Source organism: Salvelinus namaycush, chromosome 9, assembly GCF_016432855.1.
Source record: "Salvelinus namaycush isolate Seneca chromosome 9, SaNama_1.0, whole genome shotgun sequence".
Lineage (NCBI taxonomy): Eukaryota > Metazoa > Chordata > Actinopteri > Salmoniformes > Salmonidae > Salvelinus > Salvelinus namaycush.
The window spans coordinates 18,504,228-18,524,728 of NC_052315.1; the positions used below are offsets into that span (position 1 = coordinate 18,504,228).

Below are 20,501 nucleotides of genomic sequence, written 5' to 3' on the forward strand. Positions count from 1 at the left end.
GGCTTTCAACTCTGTCAATCACCGTATTCTTATCGGCAGACTCAATAGCCTTGGTTTTCCTAATGACTGCCTCGCCTGGTTCACCAACTACTTCGCAGACAGAGTTCAGTGTGTCAAATCGGAGGGCCTGTTGTCCGGACCTCTGGCGCAGTCTCTAGGGGGGTACCACAGGGTTCAATTCTCGGGCCGACTCTTTTCTCTGTATATATCAATGATGTCGCTCTTGCTGCTGATGATTCCCTGATCCACCTCTACGCAGACGACACCATTCTGTATACATCTGGCCCTTCTTTGGACACTGTGTTAACAAACCTCCAAATGAGCTTCAATGCCATACAACACTCCTTCCGTTGCCTCCAACTGCTCTTAAATGCTAGTAAAACTAAGTGCATGCTCTTCAACCGTTCGCAGCACGCACCCGCCCACCCGACTAGCATCACTACTCTGGACGGTTCTGACCTAGAATACGTGGACAACTACAAATACCTAGGTGTCTGGCTAGACTGTAAACTCTCCTTACAGACTCATATCAAACATCTCCAATCCAAAATAAAATCTAGAATCGGCTTTCTATTTCGCAACAAAGCCTTCTTCACTCACGCCGCCAAACTTACCCTAGTAAAACTAACTATCCTACCGATCCTCGACTTCGGCGATGTCATCTACAAAATATCTTCCAATACTCTACTCAGCAAATTGGATGTAGTCTATCACAGTGCCATCCGTTTTGTTACCAAAGCCCCTTATACCACCCACCATTGCGACCTGTATGCTCTAGTCGGCTGGCGCTCGCTACATATTCGTGGAGACACAGACACACTGGCTCCAGGTCATCTATAAGTCTATGCTAGGTAAAGCTCCGCCTTATCTCAGCTCACTGGTCACGATAACAACACCCACCCGTAGCACGCGCTCCAGCAGGTATATCTCACTGGTCATCCCCAATGCCAACATCTCCTTTGGCCGCCTTTCCTTCCAGTTCTCTGCTGCCAGTGACTGGAACGAATTGCAAAAATCGCTGAAGCTGGAGACTTACATTTCCCTCACTAACTTTAAACATCAGCTATCTGAGCAGCTAACCGATCGCTGCAGCTGTACATAGTCCATCTGTAAATAGCCCACCCAATCTACCTACCTCATCCCCATATTGTTTTTATTTACTTTGCTGCTCTTTTGCACACCAGTATCACTACTTACACAACATCATCTGCTCATCATCATCTGCTCATCTATCACTCCAGTGTTAATCTGCTAAATTGTAATTACTTTGCTACTATGGCCTATTTATTGCCTTACCTCCTCATGCCATTTGCACACACTGTATATAGACTTTCTTTTTTTTCTATTGTGTTATTGACTGTACGCTTGTTTATTCCATGTGTAACTCTGTGTTGTTGTTTCTGTCGCACTGCTTTGCTTTATCTTGGCCAGGTCGCAGTTGTAAATGAGAACTTGTTCTCAACTAGCCTACCTGGTTAAATAAAGGTGAAATAAAAAAATATATAATAAAACTATATTTTTATTTATTTTCCTATTTCCATATTTAGTCAATCCACAGCCTACCTGTGTTGTCAGTAGACACTTGGGTTAAACTATGCTGTCTCCAGTGATGACAGTTACTGTTAATCTCTGTTTAGATAAGCAAGCTGCCACAGCAGGCCTAAGTCCATTAAAGTTTTAAAAGGATAGTGGTGACTGTCTGCACCACTCCTCCCTAGTAATTCTTCCATTCCTCAGCGGACATTTCTAATTTCAAGCAAACTGCCGTACTCCTCCATAGCGGATATCTCTGGAACTCTTTTTAAGTGTGGACTCTGACAATCAATACAGGCCATGAGAGGAGTTTGATAAATTGCTGCTGGCATACAATATACCATGTGTTCTGCCATGCCATGTGTTCTGCCACTTTGCAAACCAACAGTATTGTGTGCATAAATCTTCCAGCGCTGGTGCATTGACATGCAGCCAGGGAGCTTCCCTTTGGCCTCACAGCATTTGTTTGGTTTCCGTGAACACATTGTACGTTTGGTAGAGAAGTAATTTTGTTTAGATGGCGATGGCCCAAAGCACATTAATCTTTTCGGAACACAGTAATTGTTAACTCTGACTGCCAAACATGGTGGTGAGTGGTGAACTTACATGCCCCAGCCAGTTGCCTCCTACACCTAAGACCATGATTGATTGAGTTGTTGTGGTGATGATCTCTGATGTTTCTGGGAAACAATGGGAGAACTCTATGAATCCTACATCCTATACTGGTGATCTGACATCCCCATGGCGTTAGGGATGATCAGCAAGTCAAAGTAGCTCTGTTGAAACAAGAAGACCAGAGGCCCCTTAGCATCAAAGCAGACTTTAGTAGTTGACCTCACAGCTTGGGTCAACACAACAGTTGAAGTAGTATGAACTAGACCTGGTCACGTGGCTACTAAAGACTGCAGATCAAACCAGCAAGCCAGCCGTTTGTCCTCACTGAATACTGTGACCCTTGGTCCAATCAGAGAGGAAGAGGCGAAGCAAGATGCTTTACTCCTCCCAAAATCTGTCCTAAAAAAAAGTTATACGTGAGGCTTATTTGATCAAATATACGTTTTGTAATGGTTAGGTTGTTACGAATGCACTGATATAAGTGGATGCACGTGGCATTTCGGCAACTTTGAAAAAAGCAGCTATATCAGAGTTGTGCCTGTTGTTATAGATAGAAGACTCATCATGGATATAATCTGTTTTAGCATGGACATTGCCGTTGAGGGCTGCCACCATTTTAAAGTAGTCAACTGGGTGGGGATTCCTATGAGTTGAGAGCAATCAGCCAATGAAGAAGAAGAAAATGTACTACTTTAAAATGGAGAGACCCTCAGTAGCGCTGTCCATGCTGTCACAGACGTTACAATGGCATAGATACAAAGATGAATTCTCTATCTCTGTGGCCTGTTGTTCACATGGGTATCTGTCCTCTCATTGGCTAGAATGGTCCCACCTGATCTCGCCTCCTCTCGCCTGCCTTCCATCTTTGAGGATATGTATTTCCATTGTTAGAGCAGTCACTTGACCATCTTGTACCCCATGTAGCCATTGCATTGACATCAGCACAGATCCTCTAACTCTCAGAGAACAGCAGGATGCTAGCCGCCAATCTCCAAGGCTTTAGCATCATAAGAACCCAAACAGACCCTGCAGCAATCCCCCTCCCCAGAGTTTCCAGGCCCTCGCTACAGCAGCAGCAGGTCGTCTGTCAGCACACCTTCCATCTCTGGGCCCCATGCGTCAGTATCTGTCAGTATGTGCTTTCTGTCACGTGGTGTCCCATCTCTGCATAATTTATCCTGGTGCTCTGGGTGTTGGCATAATTATCGCTTCCTTGGTCTCCCCATTCATCACTGCTCACTAATTTAGCACTGCAGAGGAGACTTACAAACTTCGATGGAAACTAATTAGAAAAGAGAATGAGGCAGAAAATTGGAGGGAGGTTGCTCTTTAAAAAGTACAGTGCGGGGAAGTATAGAGTTGTACTATGAATTTGAATAATATAATTTGTATGTGTATTTATTAGGGATCCCCATTAGCTGTTGCCAAGGCAGCAGCTACTCTTCCTGGGGTCCAAACACATTAAGGCACTTACATCACACAAAACCAAAGATGAAACTGTACATCATATAAGATTATTACACCACTACATATCTACAATACAACATGTGCAATACCACCATACAGCAATATTACAATGTGCGTGTGTGTAGAGTGCCGGTGCAAGCATGTGTATGCTTATCAAATCAAATCAAATTTTATTGATCACATACACATGGTTAGCAGATGTTAATGCGAGTGTAGCGAAATGCTTGTGCTTCTAGTTCCGACCGTGCAGTAATATCTAACAAGTAATCTAACAATTTCACAACAACTACCTTATACACACAAGTGTAAAGGAATGAATATGTACAGTTGAAGTCGGAAGTTTACATACACTTAGGTTGGAGTCATTAAAACTTGTTTATCAATCACTCCACAAATTTCTTGTTAACAAACTATAGTTTTGGCAAGTCGGTTAGAACATCTACTTTGTGCATGACACAAGTAATTTTTACAACAATTGTTTACAGAGAGATGATTTCACTTATAATTCACTGTATCACAATTCCAGTGGGTCAGAAGTTTACATACACTAAGTTGACTGTCCCTTTAAACAGCTTGGAAAATTCCAGAAAATGATGTCATGGCTTTATAAGCTTCTGATAGGCTAATTGACATCATTTGAGTCAATTGGAGGTGTACCTGTGGATGTATTTCAAGGCCTACCTTCAAACTCATTGCTTCTTTGCTTGACATCATGGGAAAATCAAAAGAAATCAGCCAAGACCTCAGAAAACAAATTGTAGACCTCCACAAGTCTGGTTCATCCTTCTCTGGTTCATCCAAACGCCTGAAGGTACCACGTTCATCTGTACAAACAATAGTACGCAAGTATAAACACCATGGGACCACGCAGCCATCATACCGCTCAGGAAGGAGATGCGTTCTCTCTCCTAGAGTTGAACGTACTTTGGTGCGAAAAGTGCAAATCAATCCCAGAACAACAGCAAAGGACCATGTGAAGATGCTGGAGGAAACAGGTACAAAAGTATCTATATCCACAGTTAAACGAGTCCTATATCGACATAGCCTGAAAGGCCGCTCAGCAAGGAAGAAGCCACTGCTCCAAAACCGTCATAAAAAAGCCAGACTACGGTTTGCAACTGCACATGGGGACAAAGATTGTACTTTTTGGAGAAATGTCCTCTGGTCTGATGAAACTAAAATAGAACTGTTGGGCAATAATGACCATCGTTATGTTTGGAAGAAAAAGGGAGGCTTGCAAGCCGAAGAACACCATCCCAACCGTGAAGCACGGGGGTGGCAGCATCATGTTGTGGGGGTGCTTTGCTGCAGAAGGGACTGGTGCACTTCACAACATAGATGGCATCATGAGGATGGAAAATTATGTGGATATATTGAAGCAACATCTCAAGACATCAGTCGGGAAGTTAAAGCTTGGTCGCAAATGGTTCTTCCAAATGGACAATGACCCCAAGCATACTTCCAAAGTTGTGGCAAAATGGCTTAAGGACAACAAAGTCAGGATATTGGAGTGGTCATCACAAAGCCCTGACCTCAATCCTATAGAAAATGTGTGGGCAGAACTGAAAAAGCGTGTGCGAGCAAGGAGGCCTACAAACCTGACCCAGTTAGACCAGCTCTGTCAGGAGGAATGGGCCAAAATTCTCCTAACTTATTGTGGGAAGCTTGTGGAAGGCTACCTGAAACGTTTGACCCATGTTAAACAATTTAAAGGCAATGCTACCAAATACTAATTGAGTGTATATAAACTTCTGACCCAGTGTGTCCAAACGTTTGACTGGTACTGTATATATAGACTTATAGAGCCAGACAAAGTGTATTTGTACATTTACTGTATACTGGGCTTGTGGATATCTTATGAGTGTTAACTCATTATGATCAGTTTACAGCCAGGCAATGTACCTTTACAGGACATTTTACAGGCTTATAAAGACTTCTTTGAACTCATGTTTTCATGAAATGGAATAGGGTGCACAATCCATATATTAGCTGTATTACAAGGATTGGCTGTCCCTTATAACATCAAACGTCCTTGTAATGGCACCTGTGTGTAACTGACGATGCTGCTGTCCCCTGATAAACACACAGAGACACACGCACTCTGTCTCTCTCAAAGTACCTGTGGCATTCTAATCCTCTAGAGGGTCTGGTTTATCTGAGCCATCTAACAGGTAAAAAAGGAGGGATTCAAACTAGATGATTCTTCTTCAGAATCATCTACTGAGGAGCACTCGCATGGCTTAGCCACGGGGCATCTAGCAGATAGGTCTGCACACAGGTGTTTATGGAAGAGCTGATGGCAGGATATACAGTAGGTGACTGTCGGAACTAGAAGCACAAGCATTTCGCTACACTCGCATTAACATCTGCTAACCATGTGTATGTGACAAATAAAATATGATTTGATTTGATTGTGGAGGCCAGGTCATCTGATGCACCACTCCATCATTCTACTTCTTGGTCAAATATCCCTTATACAGCTTGAAAGTGTGTTGGGTCATTGTCCTGTTGAAAAACAAATGATAGTCACACTAAGCACAAACCAGATGTCCTTTAGTAGTGGTTTCTTTGCAGCAATTCGACCATGAAGGCCTGATTCACGCATTCTCCTCTGAACAGTTGATGTTGAGATGTGTCTGTTACTTGAACTCTGTGAATAATTTATTTGGGTTGCAATTTCTGAGGCTGGTAACTCTAATGAATCTATCCTCTGCAGCAGAGGTAACTCTGGGTCTTTCTTTCCTGTGACGGTCCTCATGAGAGCCAGTTTCATCATAGCCCATGATGGTTTTTGCGACTGCACTTGAAGAAACGTTCAAAGCTCTTGAAATTTTCCAGATTGACTGACCTTTGTGTCTTACAGTAGTGATGGACTGTCGTTTCTCTTTGCTTATTTGAGCTGTTCTTGCCATAATATGGACTTGGTCTTTTACCAAATAGGGCCGTCTTCTGTATACCACCCCTACCTTGTCACAACACAACTGATTGGCTCAAACGCAAATTCCCTTTTAACAAGGCACACCTGTTAATTGAAATGCATTCCAGGTGAGTACCTCATGAAGCTGGTTGAGAGAATGCCTAGAGTGTGCAAAGCTGTCATTAAGGAAAAGGGTGGCTACTTTGAGGATTCTCAAATATCAAATATATCTTGATTTGTTTAACACTTTTTTGGTTACTACATGATTCCATATGTGTTATTTCGTAGTTTTGATGTCTTCACTATTATTCTACAATGTAGAAAATAGTAAAATAAAGGAAATTCCTTGAATGAGTAAGTGTGTCCTAACTTTTGACTGGTACTGTAAATCAATGGTAGTAATGGCTACTGACTGACCATGCAGGCATTTCCTTTAATCCTTAATATAACCCGTGCGTCAATCTATACTGAACAAAAATATAAACGGAACATGTAAAGTGTTGGTCCCATGATTCATGAGCTGAAATAAAAGATCCCAGAAATGTTCCTTACACACAAAAAGCTTATTTCTCTCAACTTTTGTACCGAAATTTGTTTACATCCCTGTTAGTGAGCATTTCTCCTTTGCCAATATAATCTATCACCTGACAGGTGTGTATCAATAAACTGATTAAACAGCGTAATCATTACACAGGTGCACCTTGTTTTGGGGACAATAAAAGGCCACTCTAAAATGTGAAGTTTTGTCACACAACACAATGCCACAGATGTCTCAAGTTTGAGGGAGCGTGCAATTGGCATGCTGACTGCAAGAATAACCACCAGAGCTATTGCCAGATGATTGAATGTTAATTTCTCTACCATAAGCCGCCTCCAACGTCGTTTTAGAGAATTTGGCAGTACGTCCAACCGGCCTCACAACCACAGACCACGTGCGACCATGCCAGCCCAGGACCTCCACATCCGGCTTCTTCATCTACGGGATCGTCTGAGACCAGCCACCCGTACAGCTGATGAAACTGAGGAGTATTTCTGTCTGTAATGAAGCCCTTTTGTGGGGAAAAACTGATTGGCTGGCCCTGGCTCCCCAGTGGGTGGGCCTGGCTCCCAAGTGGGTGGGCCTGTGCCTTCCCAGGCCCACCCATGGCTGCGCCTTTGCCCAGTCAAGTGAAATCCATAGATTAGGACTTAATGAATTAATTTCACATGACTTATTTCCTTATATAAACTGTAACTCAGTAAAATCGTTGAAATTGTGGTATGTTGCGTTTCATATTTTGTTCAGTATAAGTAACATCCACCGCATCCGCCTATGTCAGCCTTCCGCATCTGCGGTGAAAGGTGGCCAAGCTACAGTGATGTTTGTCAGACCATGAGACATCCCGACAATAGTCTTCTCACGAAAATGTCTGTACCAACAGACGGTTTGGCCTACAAACTAATATGACCACTCTATGGAAAGATGAGACAATTATCACGGGTCTGAAGGTAACCGGAACTGGTTAAAAAACATTAATGGTAGTATTGAGGTAATTTTGTGCCCCAAAAAAAGGGGGTTAAATATGTGTCCAAAAAACGTTCATATTTTCCTTAGCTTTCTTATGTCTTCTAGATACAGGAAAGCCACTTCAAAACATTATTCCTTATGATTTATTTTTGGACTGTTTTTTTTTTTTTTTTTTTTTTTTGGGGTGGATCAGCTTAATATTGCGGAAAGAATGTTGCTTCCAATGTAATTGTCTGCATCATTTCCAATCCCCCATATTTTTTTGGGTAAATATATATATCCATACACGCATGCATACATATATACATATATACATACACATACCTATATAGACATACATACTTTTTTAAAGAATATACCTTTATTATTATTCCCCGCAACCCTACCACCGCTCCCCCAATTGGAGTAAACTAATAAACACTTCTGCTTTTACCTTCAATTTATACATCTTATACCTATTTTACAGACACAGACTACTTTATAATAGTTCTCTCTTGTTTGTTCTTAGTCCTTCCTCTATTTCTGTTGTCCATCCAATTTTATTTCCACTTGTAACTGTGCTATTTCACAAAAGCTCCGCACCTATACACATTTCACAGATCCCGTATGCCCTACATTGTTTATCTTGTTATTAGTCCCACCCTTCAGTTCCACTCAACCCTTCCCATCTATCTTCCAACATCATCCATTTCGGATTTTTATTTGCCATATATTTTTCAACTGTGCTGTGATGCTTCACAAAAGATTTGAACCTTCCTATTCTCATAGCTTCTACAGATTGTAAATTAAAAATAAACATTTTTGCTAAAATAATTATTATATTATTGATTGATTGACTATGGCTTTTCAAATCCCCCAGTATTGCTATCTGTAGCGTTAGTTCTAGGCAAATGTTGCAATTCTTCAGCCATTCCTGGACCTGTGACCAAAAACGAGCTACATATGGACAATACCAAAATAAATGATCTAATGAGTCTGCCTCCTCACAACAGAATCTGCAGAGCTGGGAAGATTGTATACCCCATATATATAACATTCTATTAGTTGCAAGAATTTTGTACAGTAATTTAAATTGAAAAATTCGAAGTTTTGAATCCGGCGTTGTTTTGCGTATCAATTCATAAACCATGTGCCATGGAATGGGTACATCGAAAATCTCTTCCCAACTATTTTGCAATTTATATGGCACAGCTGTCAGTTTTTTGGTCCTTAAATGAAATTGGTATATGTTTTTATTTATCACACTTTTCTTTAACCATTTATGTTCTTTAATACAGGGCCGACATACAAGTTCCTTACTTTTTTCCCCTTCTACTTGCCTCTTCCATTTTTGTGGTAATGCTGCAATTAATTGGTTGTAATTTTGGGTAGAGCAGACATTTCCATATGTCTGTGTTAGCTGCATGTGTGACATAACTCCACCAGTCCTATTTATGATATCATTCACAAAAATTATACCTTTTTTAAACATTTCTTCGATAAATACAGTTTTTTTATCAATTACTATATTTGAATTTAACCACAATATTTGTTGTACTATTTGTTCCGTCCTTTCAGGTGGATTAAACTGAAATTGCAACCAACTTTCTAAGGCTTGTTTAAAAAATAAGGATATTTTGGAGATTATTTCCTTTTCAAACAACCGAAAGTGAGCAGGTGTAATCTGAATAAAGGGAAAAAGGCCCTTCTTGAACATAGGATGAGACATTCGTACCAATTTACTAGAGAACCAGTTTGGATTTAAGTATAACTTTTGTATGACTGATGCCTTTAGTGAGAGGTCTAATGCTTTAATATTTAATAATTTCTGCCCTCCGAATTCATATTCGTTATATAAATAGGCCCTTTTAATTTTATCTGGCTTGCCGTTCCAAATAAAATGGAATATTTTTTGTTCATATAATTTAAAAAGCAGGTCACTAGGTGTAGGCAAAACCATAAGCAAATAGGTAAACTGTGATATGACTAAAGAGTTAATCAGGGTGATTTTTCCACAAATAGACAAGTATTTTCCTTTCCATGGTAGCAAGATCTTATCTATTTTTGCTAACTTTCTATAAAAATTTATTGGAGTGAGATCATTTCTTTCTTTTGGGATTTTTATACCGAGTATGTCCACATCTCCGTCAGACCATTTAATTGGTAAACTACATGGCAATATAAAATGTGTATTTTTTAGTGATCCAATACGTAATATGGTACATTTATCATAATTTGGTTTTAATCCAGAGAGGATAGCAAAGGTATCTAGATCCTCTATGAGGCCGTGGAGAGACTCTAGTTGTGGTTTTAAAAGAAAACATGAATCATCAGCGTACAATGACACCTTAGTTTTTAAGCCACGGATTTCTAATCCATTAATATTAATGTTTGATCTAATTTTAACAGCTAACATTTCGATGGCAATAATAAATAGATATGCCGATAGTGGACAACCTTGTTTTACTCCTCTAGATAGTTTAAAACTTTCTGAGATGTAGCCATTATTTACTATTTTACACCTAGGGTTACTATACATAATTTAACCCATTTTATAAGAGATTCCCCAAAATTGAAATATTCTAGGCATTTATATATAAACTCCAGTCGTACTTTATCAAAAGCCTTTTCAAAATCAGCTATGAAAACCAGACCTGGTGTCCCCGATATTTCATAGTGTTCTATTGTTTCCAGTACTTGCCTTATATTATCTCCAATGTATCGTCCATGTAAAAAACCTGTCTGATTAGGATGAATAATATCTGACAAAACTTTTTTTATTCTATGCGCCAAGCATTTTGCTAGGATTTTTGCATCACAACACTGAAGTGTAAGAGGTCTCCAATTTTTTAATTGGACTGGATCTTTATATATACCACTTGGGTCCTGTTTCAGTAATAACGATATCAGACCTTCTTGTTGCGTGTCTGATAATCTACCATTTATATAGGAGTGGTTAAAACAAGCTAATAATGGTCCTTTGAGTATATCAAAAAAAGTTTTGTATACTTCCACTGGTATGCCATCCAGCCCTGGAGTTTTCCCATCCTTAAAGGCCCCAATTGCATCAAGCAGTTCCTCCTCTGTAATTTGGCCTTCACATGAGTCTTTCTGTACAGATGTTAATTTTACATTATTAATAGGAAAAAAATCCATACAATTAGTTTCAGTTAGTGGAGATGGAGGAGCCTGAAACGAAAACATATTCTTAAAGTACTTTACTTCCTCTTTCAAAATATCATTTGGTGAATCATGCGTGACTCCATCATTTGTAACAAGTTTTAATACATTTTTTTTGGTAGCATTTCTATATTGAAGATTGAAAAAGAATTTGGTGCATTTTTCCCCATATTCCATCCAGTTCGCTTTATTTTTATAATATATTACACTGGATCTTTCTTGAATAAGTTCCTCCATTTCTTTTTGTTTTTCTTCCTTTTTCTGTGCCTCTATGGTACTGTTTTTATTGCTATCTAACTGTACTGTTAGTCCTTCAATTTCCTTTGTTAATATGGACTCTTTTGATCTAAATTCCCTTTGTTTTATAGATGAGTACTGAATTGCATGGCCTCTAAAGGCACACTTAAAAGTGTCCCATACAATAAGGGGATCTGCTGTACCTATGTTATGTCTGAAAAAGTCAGTTATAAAATCTTCTGTCCTAGTTCTAAACAATTTATCATCTAGTAGACTTTGATTAAATTTCCAATATCCTCGCCCACGTGGAAATTCTGTAAGAGAAATATATATGCCAATTATGTGATGATCCGACCGCATTCTGTCCCCTATCAACACTTTTTTAACTTTTGGTGCCAGAGAGAATGGTATAAGAAAGTAGTCAATACGACTAGCTTGATTCAGCCTCCGCCATGTATATCTCACTAAATCAGGGTATTTAAGTCTCCATATATCCACTAATTCCAATATATCCATGACATTCATGATTTCCTTAAGTGCCTGAGGGTGATAGTTTGTAGTGTGATTTCCTTTCCGGTCTATAGAGGTATTTAAGACCGTATTAAAATCTCCCACTATAATAATAGAGTCTAGTGTTGCTTGTAGAGTTGATAAATTCTTATATATATTTTCAAAGAAGCTTGGATCATCATTATTCGGACCGTATAGGTTAACAAGCCATATTTGTTTATTGTCCAATAACATATTTAAAATAATCCATCTACCTTGAGGATCTGTTTGGACAATTTGCACATTTGGATCAAAATTATTGTTAATTAAAACCATCACCCCTTTTGAATTTCTTTGCCCATGGGAGAAATATATTTTGCCCCCCCAGTTCTTTTTCCACAAAACTTCATCTAAAACTGTTGAATGGGTTTCCTGTAAACAATAGATATTATAATCCTTCTCTTTTAGCCAGGTAAATACTGATCGTCTTTTCTTATTATCTGCTAAGCCATTACAATTGTAACTGGCTATACTTATTTCACCACTTACCATAATGAGACACACCTTTCATTCTTTTAATCAGAATATATTTTTGTAAACGTACTATTAAAAAGTAACATAATGATTGAGTGTCTATATAGTTGTACCATGATATTTGCATTTCTACTAAGTAAACCTCCAATTGGTCCCTACTATTCCACCCGCTAAAAGGCCTCATCTCGAGATGGCTTGTCATCCCAATGCCCGGTAGACCACCCTCGACCCCCTGTATCCCATAGCCCTGAACCGACTGGGATCCATTCTTTGAAAAGAGCATACAGTGCCATTTACCGAATTGAAGAAGATCAATTACCATATGCATTTCCATTGCCCTCACCTCGATTTGTATTATATATATCTGTGGATCATCCTCTATTGTCCCTAACATCTTTTACTTCTTCCTTCGCAACAGTTGTGGGATACACACATACACCCACACACACTCAGCCCTTACCCCCACACAACCATAAGCTCACTTTCTCAACAATTGCACCATCCCAGAGCCCAACTCAAGATGGGTCATGATTTACAAATGCACTTGCAGTTGCAGCTGCATGAGAAGGCCTGCAAGACCGCACAAAAAATTAGCAAAAATTGAGAGATTTATTTACCATTGTCATATCCTAGATAATGGAGGTCAAATGTACACCTTATTCCTATTTTTGGACTGTTGGTTTTGCCATTTATTAATGTGTTTTTAAATGCGTTTATATGGGCTATAGTAGTAAAGGCCAAATACAATATTTTATGACATTTTTGATACCTAGCTACAGGGGTCCTAAAATTCTAAATTAAATATCTATATGACCCCCCCCCCCCCCCCCCCCCCCCCCTCCCAAAATGCTTAGTGTTTTAGATGTTAAAGATTCTGGAGAATAATGTGGAGAACCACCACATCTGTTGGCAGCACATTACCAGCCACTTTAACTGAGCTCCTTTGCTATCTCCAGTCCTCTATATCCCCCGCCACTCATTATGTGTCTCCCAGACCCACATGGGGTTTCAGGCTATGACTCTGAGATAGGTGCCCTCTCAGCACCACTGTGCTCTTAACCCGAGGAGAACTCAACCCACATCTCCCAATATAAATCTCCCTTCACCCAGCCTACAGCCAGCAGACATCATTATCTCTCTCCACAGCCCAGAAAATCAATAGCTGGTTGGTTGGAGGGAAATATTTTAAACACAAGGATGGTGTGAAAGAAAAGGAGTTGTGGTGGTTAGCTAACTGTTCATGAGAGAAAAAGAGGTTGAGCTTCTCACAAATCCACTTCTGTTCAAAGCGTCTTTATAAGCAGTAATATTGTTCTGACAGTTTTATTAAACGTTTCAAGAGGCAGACAAAGCAGATTGGGTAATAATTACATGGGGGAAGGAGCTTTCTCTTCACCATAACTACAATGAGGATAATCATAATTGTTCATACAACTTAACATCTAGCTGCTACATAATTCTGCTGAAATCTGCTGAATTTCGCAACAAATTGAATGAGGGCCTTTCTTAAAGCTGAGTATGCTCACAAATGCAATCCGTGTATGCTAATCGCCACAAAGAAAGTTGAACAGACCAACAGCCATGCATTAATCCAAGTTATTTTCTGTTGTGTAATTGAGGCTTTCAACATAAACTTTCTATAATGCTGTATTGCTTCATGCTCATTATTGCCCACTTTCACAATATCAATCTTCCACAGTACTGAATGTTCGCATTGTCTTTACAGTGTTAGTGTTAGCAGAGTTGTCCTTCACTTGTGTCATTGACCTTGTGAGTTCTTTGGAACATGACTGTTTTCTCTCCGGAATGATGGAATTCTACCAGAAAATGGTTAGTCTCTCGATTCTCCATCTTGCTAATATAAATACAGATGTTGAATCTGTCTGTTGTTCCAGTGCCATGAGATTCATGGTTGCATTGTGTGTGGCAGGGACAGCCATCATGATCTGCTACTGGGACGGAATAGTGCACTTTATCATGTACCTCATGATGATACAACGCTTATGGAACACTGTGTCACCTTGGTCTTCTTGTAATGTTGATCTACAAATCACACATGCACTACGATTCTAATACACTACATTCATGCCTGGACCAATTAAGCAAGTATTGTATTATACTGTATTGTACCTTATAGTCCCCTTCACCAAGAGGGCTAAGGATTCGTACCACAGAATCGGACATCTTTGTGTGACCACATTTACGACCACACATCTCACTGCTGGGCCATTAATTTGAAGCTGTATGCTGCCACTAGTTTACAATGATTGGAGTAACCACTTTGGGCCATTTCTTTCCCTCTCTCAGTATGTCTTACCATACCCTCGGTCTCTTCTGGGCTGGATCGTTGTTTGCCAACATAAGTGTCTTTGTGACAGGAATTGTTGTAGGTGAGTCTTTCCTTCGCCCCTCCTGTATCCCACAATGACCGAGTTAATCAACTGTACAGCGTTGTAGCATCAGTGTCATAGTGTAGGCTGCCAGTACAACAATGCACTTGCCTTTAGAATTGACAGAACAAAGCAAAACTAGTCTCAAAGCATCTGTTCTCTGGGTTTCAAACGAAGAAGTATCGGAGGATCAAACTAACCCACAACAATGTGTTACCATCATTTTGTATTTAAGTTGCATATTTGTTCAATGATGCCCTACTGCGGACTTATTTAGAACACCATTTAAGTTAATTACAAGCCGTGTATAATATAGCCTCCAAGTTATGATAATGTGGTCTCCACTTTTGGCAAAGGTCTACTCTGTTTCTCATGGAAATGTGTCAACTATAACACGGTTAAAATTAGACTGCTCTACTCTACTTCAGATGTACCCAGTTCCTCCTCATACTTTTAGGGGATGAAATGCTCTATGTTTCCCTCCCTGGCAGGTAAATTTGGGTCAGATAACCGCCCCGCTTTCTGGCTCAACATGCCCTTCCTATTGCTTCCTATATGGGGAGCGATCAAGCTGTTTCAACATGCCCAAGACCGGGCCCACCCTCAGCGGATACAGGGTGAGATGGAGAAGGGCGCAGCTGATTAACCTGGTGGATTGCTTAGGGCCAGGAGTTTTACCTAACCATGTGACCTCACCAGGAAAACTAGGGCTCAGATCATAGAAATAGAATGGGCGTCCCCATAGAGGAGGTGTCATAATACCCATAAAACCTAGCGGTCAAACAGGGAAATGGCTCCAATCGTTTTTCCACCATAAATTTATCCTATAGGGGATTTTAGAAACACTTAAAATAAGGGCTGTGTTTCGTTTAGTATTACCCTTGCGTGACATTTTGATAACCATGTAAATCTCTCGTGAACAAAGTGACATTTATCAATATACACTGCTCAAAAAAATAAAGGGAACACTTAAACAACACAATGTAACTCCAAGTCAATCACACTTCTGTGAAATCAAACTGTCCACTTAGGAAGCAACACTGATTGACAATAAATTTCACATGCTGTTGTGCAAATGGAATAGACAACAGGTGGAAATTATAGGCAATTAGCAAGACACCCCCAATAAAGGAGTGGTTCTGCAGGTGGTGACCACAGACCACTTCTCAGTTCCTATGCTTCCTGGCTGATGTTTTGGCGGTGCTTTCACTCTAGTGGTAGCATGAGACGGAGTCTACAACCCACACAAGTGGCTCAGGTAGTGCAGCTCATCCAGGATGGCACATCAATGCGAGCTGTGGCAAGAAGCTTTGCTGTGTCTGTCAGCGTAGTGTCCAGAGCATGGAGGCGCTACCAGGAGACAGGCCAGTACATCAGGAGACGTGGAGGAGACCGTAGGAGGGCAACAACCCAGCAGCAGGACCGCTACCTCCGCCTTTGTGCAAGGAGGAGCAGGAGGAGCACTGCCAGAGCCCTGCAAAATGACCTCCAGCAGGCCAAAAATGTGCATGTGTCTGCTCAAACGGTCAGAAACAGACTCCATGAGGGTGGTATGAGGGCCCGACGTCCACAGGTGGGGGTTGTGCTTACAGCCCAACACCGTGCAGGACGTTTGGCATTTGCCAGAGAACACCAAGATTGGCAAATTCGCCACTGGCGCCCTGTGCTCTTCACAGATGAAAGCAGGTTCACACTGAGCACATGTGACAGACGTGACAGAGTCTGGAGACGCCGTGGAGAACGTTCTGCTGCCTGCAACATCCTCCAGCATGACCGGTTTGGCGGTGGGTCAGTCATGGTGTGGGGTGGCATTTCTTTGGGGGGCCGCACAGCCCTCCATGTGCTCGCCAGAGGTAGCCTGACTGCCATTAGGTACCGAGATGAGATCCTCAGACCCCTTGTGAGACCATATGCTGGTGCGGTTGGCCCTGGGTTCCTCCTAATGCAAGACAATGCTAGACCTCATGTGGCTGGAGTGTGTCAGCAGTTCCTGCAAGAGGAAGGCATTGATGCTATGGACTGGCTTGCCCGTTCCCCAGACCTGAATCCAATTGAGCACATCTGGGACATCCTGTCTTGCTCCATCCACCAACGCCACGTTGCACCACAGACTGTCCAGGAGTTGTCGGATGCTTTAGTCCAGGTCTGGGAGGAGATCCCTCAGGAGACCATCCGCCACCTCATCAGGAGCATGCCCAGGCGTTGTAGGGAGGTCATACAGGCACGTGGAGGCCACACACACTACTGAGCCTCATTTTGACTTGTTTTAAGGACATTACATCAAAGTTGGATCAGCCTGTAGTGTGGTTTTCCACTTTAATTTTGAGTGTGACTCCAAATCCAGACCTCCATGGGTTGATAAATTTGATTTCCATTGATAATTTTTGTGTGATTTTGTTGTCAGCACATTCAACTATGTAAAGAAAAAAGTATTTAATACGAATATTTCATTCATTCAGATCTAGGATGTGTTATTTTTAGTGTTCCCTGCAGTGTATATACACTACCGTTCAAAAGTTTGGGGTAACGCCTAAACAGTTTACAGAATGGGATAAACGGATATCAAGGTTTATCTGGAACAGTAAGAGACCAAGAATTAGATATACAACATTACAATTACCAAAAAACTGCGGGGGTATGGCCTTACCAAACCTAAAAGATTATTATGTGTCGGCCCAATTGAGACCTCTGGTGTGTTGGTGCAATTCAGAATACGAATCCAAATGGAAAGACATTGAGACTACTTTGACAGAGACACCCATACAGTCAGTTTTGGGAAATAAGGACATGCTAATAGAAATATACAGTAGACAAAATCAGTGGATTCATTTCCCTCTGAAGACATGGTTTAGGGTAGTTAAGCAAAATAAATTAGAGACAGCTTCATCCCTGCAACTCAGGACAGCAGATTTAAACAATGGACGCAGAAAGGCATCACATCATTCAGTACAATTATAAGGAATGGGGACCTAGATAACTTCCAGGACCTAAGTAAAAAACATGGCTTGGATAAACAAGATTTTTACAGATACCTACAAATTCGACACTATTTCGTAAGGGAGATAAAAGTGACTGACCCTTGAGCACCTACAAAATTAATCCAAGTATTCACTAACTCATACAATTTGGGGAGTAACAAAAAAACTCAAATCTCTACTTGGGTATTCAATCCTCAAAGAAACATTCTACAAACTATATTAAAAAGAAATGGGAGGAGGAACTTAACATTGAAATAACTGATGAAACATGGTTGAACATATTAGAGACTCAAAGCGCCACCAACTCAAGGTCATGGAGAGAATTCTGTTGGAAGAAGGTTGTACGTTTCTTCATAACACCTAAACTGAAATCAAAACAGACTGGCTCCCTACATCCTTGTTGGAGAGAATGCGGCCTATCGAGGGTGGATCACTCTCATATCTTTTGGACTTGCCCCGCAATCGAAACCTACTTTGGAGAAATAAGATCTAACATTGGAAAAATAATGGGATTTGACAGAACAAACATTCATTTCTTTGTACTTGGGGGAAATACCTGAACGTACACAATAGAGAAAAGTACATCTTGAAGGTCCTACTGGCAGCCAGTAAAAGGCTATCACTAGGAAATGGCTACAAAAAGACCCTCCCACAGTGACACAATGGATCGACATTGTAAAAGAAATACACCACATGGAGCGTATGACCTTTGCTTTAAGAACACAAGAGGAGAGAGGTCAGGAATACTGGGAAAAATGGGTTTCGTACTTGGAAAAGGTCTAATTCAAAGATGTCAATATAACTAATATGATGAAGGTATGACATGCACTATAACTGCCAGATCTTTTTTGTTGTTCTTTTAAAAAAAAAAACTTTATTTGTACTTTCTTTGTGTTCCTACAATAAAAACAAAGTATAAAAATAAAACAATTTAAAAAAAGTTTGGGGTAACTTAGAAATATCCTTGTTTTTAAAAGAAAAGCAAATTTTTTTGTCCATTAAAATAACATCCAATTGACCAGAAATAGTATAGACATGGTTAATGTTGTAAATTACTATTGCAGCTGGAAACTGATGATTTTTATGGAATATCTACATAGGCGTACGGAGGCCCAATATCAGAAATTGTCACTCCTGTGTTCCAATGGCACGTTGTGTTAGCTAATCCAAGTTTATCATTTTAAAAGGCTAATTGATCATTAGAAAACCCTTTTGCAATTATGTTAGCACAGCTGAAAACTGTTGTTCTGATTAAAGAAGAAATAAAACTGGCCTTTAGACTAGTTGAGTATCTGGTGCATCAGCATTTGTGGGTTCGATTACAGGCTCAAAATGGCCAGAAACAAAGAACTTTCTTCTGAAACTCATCAGTCTATTCTTGTTCTGAGAAATGATGGCTATTCTATGCGAGAAATTGTCAAGAAACTGAAGATCTCGTGCAACGCTGTGTACTACTCCCTTCACAGAACAGCGCAAACTGTCTCTAACCAGAATAGAAAGAGGAGTGGGAGGCCCCGGTGCACAACTGAGCAAGAGGACAAGTACATTAGAGTGTCTAGTTTGAGAAACAGATGCCTCACAAGTCCTCAACTGGCAGCTTCAATAAATAATACCCGCAAAACACCAGTCTCAAAGTCAACAGTGAAGAGGTGACTCCGGGATGCTGGCCTTCTAGGCACAGTTCCTCTGTCCAGTGTCTGTGTTCTTTTGCCCATCTTAATCTTTTATTTTTATTGGCCAGTCTGAGATATGACTTTTTCTTTGCAACTCTGCCTAGAAGGTCAGCGGTAGTGTATATACTCTCAGATTTGAAAATGCTAATTAGCATCAAAGTAAACATCATGCAAGACTACAAATCCCTGCAAGCTCCTGCACTTCATCTCTAGCTGGCACCTTTGCTAACAGGTATATTTAAAGACATTTTGCCAATTTATTCATAACTACATTTAGCTAACATTAGATAGTTAATCCAGAGATTCTTACCTTTGCCTCAATGTGTCAGTCTCGTCCAGATCATCATCATTGCATTTGTAGTTCTTTATAATAGCCACATTATCAGCTTATTAGCGTTTCATTTGTTGGGGGTAAATACAGGCGAATATGTTGATAAAAGTCACCTTGTCCCAGAGAGATTTACACGGTTATGACTCATACTGCCGAGTTCCAAACAACTGTGAACTCCAAAAATTCTGACTTCTGACTTCAATGTGTTCAAAACTGAGAAAATAATTAGCTGCTACCGGGAAAAATAGATTTGAACGGTCATGCAACTCGTGAACTCGGGCCTCTTCAAGTCGGAGCTCTAGAAAGATCACTGAGATCATGATTTGACCTCGTATTTTTCAGAGTTCCCAGTTGTTTAGAGCGCGGCATCTGTTCAAGTCAAGGATGGCATAATGGGTGTACTGGCGGCCATTGCGAGTGTACCAATAGGCACAAAGCAGGTGTACCCTTCAATATGTGCTGTGATTTGTTGATTCAACTAAACTGATATAACAAAAAATACATTCCATTGCATGAGCCACATCAGTAAACATAATTTTTATGAATATTCTATGTTACCATAAAAAGTATTGCGTCACAGTACCAGGCAGCCATTGTGACTGTGCCCATGAGTTTACCAGTCAAATGCGAGGGTTAAAGGTTCCAAGCCCGTTTTCATCATTCTATTTCTA

At 40.4% G+C, this 20,501-nt stretch overlaps 1 pseudogene; it reads left to right on the forward strand.

Moving 5' to 3' along the window:
- LOC120053180 overlaps positions 1-20,501 on the forward strand; it is a 72,383-nt pseudogene that overhangs the window by 13,481 nt on the left and 38,401 nt on the right.